Source organism: Notolepis coatsorum, assembly GCF_963971535.1.
Source record: "Notolepis coatsorum genome assembly, chromosome: 3".
In the NCBI taxonomy this organism is placed as follows: Eukaryota; Metazoa; Chordata; class Actinopteri; order Aulopiformes; family Paralepididae; genus Notolepis; species Notolepis coatsorum.
Window position 1 is genome coordinate 20,774,117 of NC_140167.1, and position 12,628 is coordinate 20,786,744.

General features: G+C 43.7%; 1 protein-coding gene across 1 annotated transcript in view; it reads left to right on the top strand.

Annotated features, from left to right (window-relative positions):
* The first annotated feature begins 243 nt into the window (after positions 1-243).
* The window catches only part of LOC311225720 (uncharacterized protein), a 54,512-nt gene continuing 42,127 nt past the window's right edge, over positions 244-12,628 (top strand). Inside the window, exon 1 of the mRNA XM_084311114.1 lies at positions 244-521. The gene's annotated coding sequence lies outside the window, so the exon portion shown is untranslated. The remainder of the gene's footprint in view (positions 522-12,628) is intronic.

Genomic DNA, 12,628 nt, shown 5'->3' on the forward strand with positions numbered 1-12,628 from the left:
AATTGTATGTATTGAGCTGTACTGTACCCATTCTGCAATCTGTTAATAAAGTTCTCAATCAATCAATCAATCAATCAGACTGGCTGCGTTCCCATCTTCGGCCACTAGATGGCTCCATAACACTGAATAGAGCCGAGCGAGCAGCATCTCCCATCCTCACCTGAGCGCACTGGAGTTACAGGTGGGACAGGACGAGGGAGGGCAAGTTCTCAACTTTGCTCATTTTCGCTTAACCACGGGAGAGTTCACAAGCAAGACGTTTCAGTGAGTCGGTTATTATTATATTATTGACATTCTACAAGCGGATATCGGCGAGTTGTTTTTAAACGTCAACAAATCGTCTCCCCGTCGCTTCCTGATGTGGAGTTCTTCGCGGAAATGATTATTTACCTGAAGTTTCACTTGTTGGGACGGTGAACATAAAAGTTTGGAGAAGAACGCAGCAGCAGGGAGGGAGCGGCTACACATGGAGAGTGGATGAGTGCAGAGTTACCCGTCTGGATTATAAAAGTGTATCCAAGGTATGATCATCTATTGTTGGGTTGTGTGTGTGCCGTTGTCTAAAGTAAAACTATTTTTTTTAATATATATTTGTTTTAAGTAATAGAAAGTACTAGCTCTTGCTCACTTAACATTTTATTAAATACTTGCTTCCTTGTGTGTGTGTGTCATGGATAGAGTTGTTAAGACTGTGTGAACTTAACCGTCAATGTTTCTTTTTTAATAAGCTATACAGGAGCGTAAAATGTTCCACTCACCACGGCTTGGTTTGATTAATTAACCTACTCACCACCAGCACTCCACTTGTTTTGGCAGTCAATCCCAAATATTATGACTCTAGAGGAGGAGAAGATATTATTGCTACCCTATGACCAGCATAAAGCGTAAGCAGAGAGGATATCATTTAATGAACTAATAGATCCAGGATTGTGTCACTGTGTGTGTCCTGGCATGCATGGGGAAAAAAAGTGTGCGACATGTTTGTTTAGCTTGGCCTTGACTCTGAGGGATACCAAGCAGCACACGTAATTTAATACCTATGTCTCAACTAAGGAGCCTTTGACAATGAAGGCTATTGTTGTCTTTTTGCTGTCAGTGACCCAGCAAGCAGGACTCTTTGACAGCATGGCACTCTTTTGGCAGCTTGGTTCAGTCCATTACGGTCAGTCCATGACGGGGCGTGTGCAGTTTATTGACCTTATGCCTTGTTGATTAACCTGACAGAAGATAACCCAACAGCCTCAGAACCTCTGGGGGTCTCGCTACTGTTTGGTCACCAGTCACCACCACTGCTCCATGGACTTTGGACTGAAAGCCAGCTCCAAAATCCATACTCTGGAGATAAGTTTCAGCTAGTCATTTGCTGGACATCTTTTTCATCCAGTCATTTGCTGGACATCTTTTTCATCCAGTCATTTGCTGGACATCTTTTTCATCCAGTCATTTGCTGGAATCTTTTTTCATCCGGTCATTTGCTGGACATCTTTTTCATCCAGTCTTTTGCTGGACATCCTTTCATCCATTAATTAGATGGACATCTTTTTCATCAAGTCATTTGCCGGACATGTATCCTTTGTATCCAGTCATTTGCCGGACATCCTTTTCAGATGACTTATTAAGATTGCTCAGTGGGTTAGACCGAGTTGGACATGTGCTCTTGTGCGGGTGGATACGTGTTGGACTTGTTTGAGCTTCCTTGCAGTTCTTCTGACTGTTGTTCCAGGTGTTGCCGACTGTTGTTCTACAGCGGACGACTCGAAGCTGAACCTTTGTGTTCGCTCATCGTTGGCGGCTGTGAGAGAGGCATTTGTTTGGGAAGGGTGTGTCTGTGTGTGCAGTGTGGTGCTCCTTGCTCCTTCCCCACCAGCCTGCCATGCCAGGGCTTGTACCCATGGAGATTACAGGTGTGTTATGTAAGCACCCACAGCACCTGCAGAGCTCCTGGCTGATACCCTGGCCGGCCTGGCTAGAAAGAGGGAGAGAGAGAGAGATACGGCAGACTGTAGACGATGATAAGGGATGGAGAGGGATAACATTCTGGTCTGGAGGGCAGGGGGGGGGGGGGGGTGGGGGGTGGCGAAGAGGACAACCGATCTGAAATGGACTCGGATGAAACAGAAATTCTGGGCTGTATTATATTGTGTCTTTAGAAAAATACCAAACTATAGAGATGCACCGATATATCGGCAGACAATTGACCTATCTCATTTACATTTAGTCGTTTAGCTGACACTTTTATCTCAAGCCCCACCCTCTATTCCCGATAGTCCAATCACTTTACAACTGTTGCTTCCCTGGAATATTATTATGGTGGTTATGTTCAGAGTTTTGGACACCTAAGCCAGTAAGCCTCCTATGTCCTACGTGCCTATGATGTCAACCTGTAGAGCCTCTCTTCAGCTCAAACCACACTGTTCTTCACCCTGGATATGAATACCCACAGCTCCTGCTAGTTGGCCACAAAACAAGTCAGTGGGGCCACGCTCCAATCTGTCCAAGTCCCTGAAGTAAAAGCTGAAATCTATACTCCACACGGAGCACCCAGAGTAGGTGCCGGTGGTTATTTGCCTTTTGACTTTGCATTGGGTTTGTGGGTAACTACTAGCCAGAGCTGTTAGTCTCCAGGACGAAGCGCAGCACTGATTGTGCTGAGAAAGGAACTCTACTGATTGACAACATTATTGGTCTGTACAAAATAGGAATCAAAGATTCTAATTCAGTCCAATTGTAGCCAAATACAGTTTTTTTTTATGGCTCATTGTTGTAAGTTACGCAAACGTCCATGTATTAAACACAAAAACTCTGAACTAACCCTTTATATTGTGCATTTGGAATTGGACCGATTGTAGCCGTTTAATTTCTTTGATGGCAGATTGTTATGAAGAAGCTTTGAATATTTTATCTATGAATAAGCTGGTGGTCCAGTTATGGTTTCCTTGATTGCTTCCTCTTAAGAGTATACTGGCTCAAAGATAAACAGCACACCATAATCATGAATTGATTGTATTTATTGTGTGCAAAACACTTCTAATGGAAGTAACCTCTGGTAGAACCTATTTGAACTATTTGAGTAACATTTGTCAAACAGTGTTGAACAGTCTTGTTGAGTGCTACAGTCTTGAGTACATAGTGGTAGACATATTAGCATAGTAGGTAGTAATAATAGGCAAGGATGATTATTCAGTAGCAAACTGCATAATAGTCAAAGACAGTATGAAGGTTAGTATTTTATTTTCCTTTAATTTCAGATATTGATTGATTGAAGCAGTTGTGTTTTTAGTCTCTTTGATGGGAGTGGGTCTCAGGCAGCCAGAAGATGTAGAGGGTAGGGCCCGGGGTCTTGAGGGTGTGTAGTTAGAGACCATTGACTGGAGGTAGGAGTTGAGTTGAGTTTATTAGGATCCCCATTAGCTGTTGCATGACAACAACTAGTCTTCCTGGGGTCCACAATGGACAGGTAAGGTAGGAGAGAGACGTACAATACTCAAGTAAAAAGTGCTTTGTTACTTTCCACCCCTGCCTGCCATCGTCTGTGTGTCGAGGAGCGACCAGTGCCAATACGTAGCGGTAGAAAGAGGAGTGGACGACGCAGACAGACAATGAACAGGCTGCTTTCTCATAACAGCCACAGTGTCGTGTGAGTGGAAGGTACCCAGCTTGTGAGTGATGTAGCAGGTGAGTCAGGTGCTAGGGAGTATTGAGTGGAACACAATGGGCTGTTAATCAGTGAGGATTGGCTAATGGCTAATGGGTGACTCATCGCTGATGTCGTCGTCAGTTGACCTAATAGGTAGGAGACAGTAGGACCCCTTGTGTCTATGTCTCTCTGTCTGTCTGTCCGTCCATCCATCGTGTGTCCGTCACGTTTTCCTACCAGTATTCTAAGCGTTTCTGAACTCTCTGAAATAGCCTATACCAACCAGCTCACAGAAAGGATAGAACAGTTACTACGTCGTCTGCCCTCGTGTCCCATCCTACTTTTCCTTCGACCCTGGTCCCTGCCAGTCTGCATAGGCATTCTGTCCGTGTAAAGTGAGCCTTTGAGTGGAGGAGGGTTATTTCCAGCCGGGCCACAGGGGTTTTGTTTTGACTGGGAGAGAGACTCTGAGATGCCAGGGTGTATTTTTAAACCTCGTGGGCCCCAGCTGTGTTTGCCTCCGCTGTCACTAAGTGGCTACTACCACAAACAGTCCCCTCCGCCTCCTCGGAGCTGACCTGTCGGCACCAGAGGCCCTAAGTCCCTTAGAGACTGGGGACCCCTGGCAACCCAGAGGAGCTCTGCAAATAATGCTGGAATCTCTGCCGCCTTTTATTGGACTTCTTCACCCATCATCCCGGGTCGGCCGCTTCTCAGAGCGCGTTGGGAGGGAAAATCCAGAGGTTCCTGTTTTTCTGTGTCCTCTTGTTTTGACAAGGAAAGAAGAGGAGAAGGTGAACTATATAATGACGGCGTGAGGCTTAGGCTTAGGGCTGCGTAATATGACCAAATGACTATATAATGACGGTGCAAGGTTTGGGGCTTAAATGTAATATGACCAAATGATCATATTTTCAAGGTATTTTTATCATGGTACCGGTACGGCTTTCGTGCAAATTGGTCTCCCCTCGTTCAGTTTCCATCATAAATCCTCCTTGAATGTGTGATTTTAAATTAATATTGGATATTAAATAATAAAAACATTCAGTTGATGACGTGTGGAACCACAACAGTGTAGCCTACTTTGAAATGTGGCATAGCCTCCCTCCTATAGCCTTGAATAGGCTGTTGGGATTTTAGAAGAACATTGCAGTAGCCAAGCCTCACGTTGGTTTGTCACTCGCCATCAAAATGGACATGGACACACCATGAACAATACCATGATAGCACGCAATACCACTTGTTAAAATGTTAAAATCTCGCAACGACTCTACTCACTTACGCCTGCCATTATGCTTTTCATGATTCGGATTCCCAGGCCACTGCATTAAACGGCTCTTGACGGCTGATAGCGTTCTACCGGTGGAGCGAGAGGGAGGAGGAGGAGGATGGCGGGGGGTAGAAGAGCGGACAAGAGGAGGGGGTAGAAGGAGAGGGTGAAGGAAGGAGATTTGGAGAAAGAGAGCGAGAGAGAGTAGCTCCTCAGTAATTATCAATCTCTCAGGAATGCAGTCTCTCGACAGACAAGCCGCTGCATGGCTGCACTGGGCCGACAGCACACGCCGACACGCACAGAGTCGCCCAACGGACGTCCACATGGTACCGCTCACGGTGCCGCTCACACGGCTACACTCTTGGACGGACCCTCCGACGTATTCAGTTACACGGCGCCCCCGGGTTTACTTGTGTTATTACTGCCGCACAGCACCGGTGTTGCGGCCGTTTACGGAGTGTTTATTTTTTTTTATCGCTGTCATTATCTAAAATGATCTTTTGTTGAAACTGGATCATTCCAACAGCAAACAAAGGGACCACCACATAGTGTAAGGATGGGATTGTCTTTCAGCCCAAATGCCCCTCGCCACTGTATATTTATGCTGACATGTTGGTACAAAACCAACTTTTCTGGGCATGTTCACACACACTGGGCCTGGGGTCTCTCTCTCTCTCTCTCTCTCTCTCTCTCTCTCTCTCTCGCACTGTCTCTGTCTCTCTCCCCCTCTCTCTCGCTGTCTGTCTCTCTCCCTCTCTCTGAGCGTTTTCACGCCTCATGTGGAGTTATTTATTATTCTTAATACTTCTTGTAATCCTTCCCCCGAAGGACCTTCAGCACGTGTGGAGAGATGAGAGTGGAATGACGTAGTCCAAATACTCCAGGGTGGAGACAGTTGTATTCAATTAGTAATCAGTAAGTCACCCAGGCAGCGTCGGGAGGTGTAGTCTGACGTCACTTTGGACCGCCCGCGAGGTCCACCCGTGTAGGGATTTATCATTGGGGAAAATGGATTATCGGCTATTGTAATAATTAATTATGCCTCATGAACATTGGCAAGCTTTCCATTTTTGCACAAAATGAGTTCCCTTCTATCACTAACATTATTGTTTAATGTATTATTTTACTGTTATTTAATTTCTTATTGTTTACCGTCTAATTTAGCTATTATTATAATTTGTTTTTATCATCCTTTTGTTTAGTTTTTTGTGTAAAGCACTTTGAGCTGCAGTGCAATCTGTATGAATGGTGCTAATCTTAGGGCTGGGTGATATAACGATAAATATTGCGATATATTTTAATAATCGATATCGAATATCGAAATTTAAAAAGAAATCGAAAAATCGTTTTTTTTTTTTTTTTTGTGACCTGCAACAGGGCATGCAGTTTTAAAACCAGAGACAGTGGACAGACTTGTATTTCTTGCCTGCAACTTAAAGTAATGGCTTTGCTTGTCCAAATGACAATACTGACCAAATTGAGATTTATTTTTCTCTTGTCCATTTATTTTGTTTGCTTTCTAATTTAAAATACAGTTTGAAACCGTCTGTACACAGTAGGCTATGTGTGCTAGCAGAGCTAGACTCCAGTCACGAGTCACGGTGCACATGTGCGGTGGTTTGTCCACCAAAAAAGCGCCAAAAGATCGAAAATAAACTAGCAGAGCCAGAACTGTTCAACTCCCCTGGAGCCACAGCCAGCAGAGAAGCCGGTTTACTTTCGCTTTTAAACCAGCTGCAGCCTGAGAACTGGAGTGTGAGTGGATGTAACACTAAAGATGGCGGCAATGACAAAGAATTGCTGCAAAATAAACATACATCTGTTGTTAAAAAAAAAAAAATAACAATTCGATAATTAGCGATATCGAGAAATATGATAACATTATCATATCGTTATCGCGATATGATTTTTTTCCATATCGCCCAGCCCTAGGTGCTATATAAATAAAGCTATTATTATTATGAGGAGCTACCCAAGATGAGGAGCATGTTCAGCCACTGACTCATACACCCCCCCCCCCCCCCCCCCCTACTAACCGTCTCTGCCAGGCCTTCGTGCCAGTGGCCAATAGGCTCCACAACCAGAGGCACCGACTGCTGCCAGCCGCTGGAGAACTAACGGCGGCAGGACTTGAGAACTGTTTGAAAATGACTCTTAACCACTAAACCCTGCACGGACTCTAGCGCAGAATGTTTTATGACCAACAGGGTATACAGACCCTCATGAACATTTGCATGGTGTACCTTTCTGTGCGTATTCATCCACAATCTATAGCTCAACATGAAAATATAAGCAATTAAATCGTAAAAAAGAAAATCGCTAAATTTAATTTCAACCAAAAATGCTTAACACTTTGGTTGCCTTGGGTTAAATTAATGATATACCATAGATTGCCAGCGCTATTTGTCTATGGAGAAAGTCCCCTTCTTTGCAGGGCTATAACTTTTTAAATTCTATTGCTACATTGCCATTATTAGGGCCCATTCAAAGTCCTATATGTATTGTTCATTGTGTAGCAACGTTAAACTTTTTCATTCACATATTCATAGTAAAGTATGGTCTAATGTATAAGTATGTTTTCATCTCTTTCTGCAACTTTCTCCAGAACGTGATATATAGCCCCAAATGCATTATATTGATGATGAAATACAGTTTGATGGCAATCAGCGCGATATAAAAAATTCCAACTAGACGTACTTCTAGAAGTTACTACACGTCATCTGATGTTGACCGGATGGGCGAGGGGGCGTTTATAATTCCGTGGGCAGCGTTATACCAATCATCTAATGTGGGTCAAATGTTGATAAAAGCAGTTAGTATCGAAGATGGTAACGTTACACGCTGAAACTCACCCCAGTCTCCGCGCGCCGTTGGGCGATCATCGTCGAGTAGAAATTTTATCATTATGGGATATATTATTACCCGGTCCATCTCCAGCTTGTATAATGGTATATACGTCCAAATCATGTTGTTTATCGAGTTATTGGCAATCGATCGCTATGTAGAGTGACGAGCTAGAGTGCCGGAATCTATACCGAGTGGCCGGAAGTAATAGGGCCGACCAGCAAAACCTCTACTGCGCTTCCTGTTAAGCGGTTGCGCCGATCGGCCACCAGATGGCGCTCCTGAACCGCCAGAGAGCTCAGTGGGTCCTGCTGGTGAATCTCAGGCCAGCGGAGGGGGAATATGAATCCGATTCCAGATTTTTGAAATATTGATATAAGGACGCTGTACAGCGTCCCCCGGCAACTTTAGCATGGCCAGCAATGACGCTGTAAAGCGTTTTTAGGCAGTCAAAGTGTTAACTCTTTGACTGCCACACTGTTTTTCCATCTTTACTCCCTGGAGCCAGCTTTTTTGACAATTTTCACAATGTTTGCAGACTCATCATATATTCTATATTATAGCTCTGGAGACAATAGTATGGCTCATTTGACGGGCACTATTTATACTCCAACAGGGGAAAAAACGTTTATTTCTACATGCCTTCGTTCGTGCGCTATCCCATGCAAAAGATCGTCCCGTTTCAAAATAAGCCAGTCCTGTTTTCTGTAACGCAAGTTATGACGTGTTTTGTGCAGCATGCGCATATTAGTGCGGGTTGCTCGCCTGAAACCTATATTATTTCCAGGTCAAAGGTAAACATGACCTTATATGGAATGTTTCTGTTCATGGGGCCACCAAGGGGGGGGGGGGATCTTTACCCTGCAAACCTTGCCACGAATGGGACTCTATGATGAATTATCTTTTAAAAAGTCATGTTAAGGCCGGCTAGGTGGTGCAGTGGGCAAGGCACTCACCACCAATGCTGGAGACGCTGGGTTCGAGCCCAGCTCTCCACATTGTTTTCAGTTTGGCTGGTCGTCCGTACTAATACAATTGGCAGTATTAGGGGGAGGGAAAACTGAGGGGTGGAGATCGGACGTTGTGGACAGCGACTCCTACAGGTCGGTTGGTGCGCCTGCGCAGTAGAATCAAGAAGCGATGGGGGCGGCTGAAAGATCGTGCCGCGCAGGTGAAAAGATGCGACGGCTGCTACCTCGAGTATCGGAGGGGACTCGTGCTATGTATGGCTTCGTCCACATTGCAGCCGGCTTGTGGGAGGCAAGAAACAGCGTTCGAGACAGGGGAGGGTTGAATTGGACGATACAAAATTGGGATGGGAGAAAAATTTAAAATGGGAGAAAAAGTGGATTAAAAAAAAGGTCATGTTAATAGTCTTAAGGTATTACTATCTAGTAGGGCTGTCTTAAATACTTCGAAGCTTCGAAGCTTCGTTCGATGGCACAAGCTTCGAACATAAATTTTATTTTATTTTTTTAAATTTACATTTTAAATAAAAAAAATGTTTTGCCTCCAAAATCTTGCGCTTCCATTCCAATGAAACGAAAGTAAGCGACGCCTTCCCGCCTCCATTCCAATTAAACGAAAGTAAGCGGCGCCTCGACTCCACCTCTCTACAACAAGCACGTGGAGATTATCTGTGTTGAAAACAACAAGGACATGTGCAGCAGACATGTCGACGAAGAAGCGAAGCAATGCTGTTTGTTATTTAAGACTATGTCGGACAGATTTGTGTTCATTGTGCTGCTTTTTTAAAGTGTCCCGACCCATATAAAAATATGTCTTAATAAAACGTGCTTAATTAAGTCGAATTCTGCCTTTGTCTCTATCAACTACATATAAATATTTATATAATTGTTTGCTTGATAGACGAAGGTTGCAACATAATTATGTAATGTCATGTCGTTGGTTGTGAGAGCAGCCCCACTGCACCCAGGCAGCGCAGCCGAGTGAAACCTTGTTGGCTGCGTCACAGTCACGAAAGGGGTTACTTAATTAATTAATCCAATCCACTTTATTTATAGAGCACATTTAAAAACAACAAAGTTGACCAAAGTGCTGTACAAGTCCCACAACATAAGATTAAAAAAATTAAAATAAAAATCCCTTTTTTTTCTCGAAGCTTCGAATTAAAATCGAAGCTCGGCCCCGAAGCTTCGATTGCCAAAAAAAGCTTCGAAGGTCAGCCCTACTATCTATCCCTTCTGGGATATTTGCATGGTCATAATTTACATATGTTCAAATATTATTTTCTAACATGCAGCTGTGCTTTGATATTTATAAGTAGTCTTTTCTAGATATCTTAGCCTACTTATTGTTGCAGGTCATGACTTGTTTGATATTCCCATTTGTAGCCTATTCATGTGTCTCTTATGTTGCCTTGTTACCTTGAGGTTCTCTACTGATTACTGAGTGACTTACTGATTACTAATTGAATACACCTGTCTCCACTCGTTGACACCTCCACTCTGGATAATTTGGATTGTGTCGTTCCGCTCTCACCACGTGTTCTGAAGAAGGTCTTGTACCAAAAGCTTAACCAACACATTCACAGCGTTTGCATCAAGGCATTGCATTGAGTCTCTTACTATAATACAGTGTTAGGGATGGGAAAATATATTGAAATTAAAAATATATCTCATCGTTGCCATCGGCCTATCTGTAAATAAGATGACATTCAGCGATGGCAGTGGCTGATGTTTATCTGTTGTGTTGCATCGGTTTTGCGCTGGCTAAAGGGCAACGGGTGCCATGCACCAAGGAAACTATAAAAGAAGGAATTGTCATCACATCACTGTGTAGCGCATGAATGCACATTGGTGCCAGGTGTGGAAACCTTCAGTTTGAATGGGATCAGCTCATTTAAGTTCAAGTTCAAGTTTCTTTATTAGTTGTCATACAGAAGTACAGAATACTTTTATACAAAATGCTTCTTTCTGTTACGCTCCAGAGACTGTGCTAGACAAAAAAGATAAGTATAAAATAAAATAAGTATAGCAGTATAAAATAGAAGTCACGTACGTAGACACAAGTGTTCAATGCAAAGTAGAAGTAACTGAGTTACCATACAATATACTATACAATATATAATATACAATATACTATATAGTGCAAAGCAGAAATGGGATGAGGTACAATTTAGGTACAATTTACAGTAAGGTGTACTGAGGTATGGGTTTGTAGTGCAAATTCTTTGCCAATAAATATAAAGTGTGCGTGTGGATGTGTGTGCTGTGAGTGCATCTGATGGTTGTTGTATAGTGTTATTGTTCGTTGAGCAACCTGATGGCCTGGGGGATAGAAGCTTCTTCTGAGTCTTTCTGTGCTTGCCATGAGACTCCGGTATCGCTTGCCTGACCGCAGCAGTTCAAAGAGGCAGTTGTTTAAACTATTACCTCGGATGTCAGAATCATCTGCAATTTGCTGCATTGTTAACTAGCTAAGGTTTGATATATTGGTTGATGTATATTTATAGCTTGTATATTTTGAATTTGAATACAGGCTTCAATAGAACTGGCACCAAGCAGAGTATAGAACGCTGGTATTTTCACGTGATGACCCTTCGTTCTTTTATAGTTTCCTTGCCGTGCACATGTGTGGTTTGTACATCGTATCGGCATCGACCAAGTTGTTATTTTTTTTTATCCACTTTTTCTCCCATTTTCTATATTTTCTCCCATCCCAATTTCGTATCATCCAATTCAACCCTCCCCTGTCACGGACGCTGTTTCTTGCCTCCCACAAGCCGGCTGCAATGTGGACTAAGTCATACATAGCACAAGTCCCCTCCGGTACTTGAGGTAACAGCAGTCGCATCTTTTCACCTGCGCAGCTCGATCTCTTCAGTGGCGAGGAGTAACGCGTGGGAGGCTCACGCTGCCCCCGACACTTCCTGATTCTACTGCGCAGGCGCACCAACCGACCTGTAGGAGTCCCTGTCCACAACGCCCGATCCCCACCCATCAGTTTGACAGTTTCCCACCCCCTAATATGGCCAATGTGTATTAGTACGGACGACCAGCTAAACTGAAAGCAAATGTGGAGCGCTGGGCTCGAACTGACGAGCCCAGCGTCTCCAGCATTTCGTGGCGAGCGCCTTGCCCACTACGCCACGTAGCCGCCCCGACCAAGTTGTTATTTTAAACATTGGTATCTGTATTCAGAATTTCATAAACAGTGTAATATCCCTAATTACGATACAGAAAATGTGACAATACATATTGTGGCTATGTATTGGGCAGGAAAACAATCTCAATGTCTGCTACATTATATTCTTCCATAGTAGTGACTGCAGATTTGATGACTTGCCCGTCACCTTTACAAGCTCTCTGACTGTCGCCCATTAATACATTTGTGATTCACGTGTTCAATCAAGCCGTTCCTAGAAAGATCTATGGCCCCCGGAAATAAACACACTTACTTTGTTGTCATCGATCTTTTATGATGTCGTACCGTGGTTGTATTGAATCATAAACCCCATATCGCGCGTTGAATTGTGTCGTGAGACGAGCACATCCCTAGTCAGCGGGCGTGACCCAAATCCGCCTTAAACGTGGCTTCTTTAGTACAAAGTAGAGCCTGATGGTTTAAAAAGGAGCCTCACCGCTTCTCTTACAAAAACAGAAAACTGTCACTTATGTCTCACACCTGGGAGGGGGAGGGGATCTTTGCTAAAGTGCTTCTGGGTTCCTCAGTAAAATGTTGCATTGTGTGTAATGTGTAGCCTAGCTATCACTGTCCAAAATCTCAACAATGAAGTCAAGCACATACCATAGAATGTCAAGTCAAAAAATCCTCCCCAAGAATTGAGTCATTCCAGTTTTCCCTTTCCCTAGCCTCACCTTCAGTCACACAGTACACACACACATCTTGTG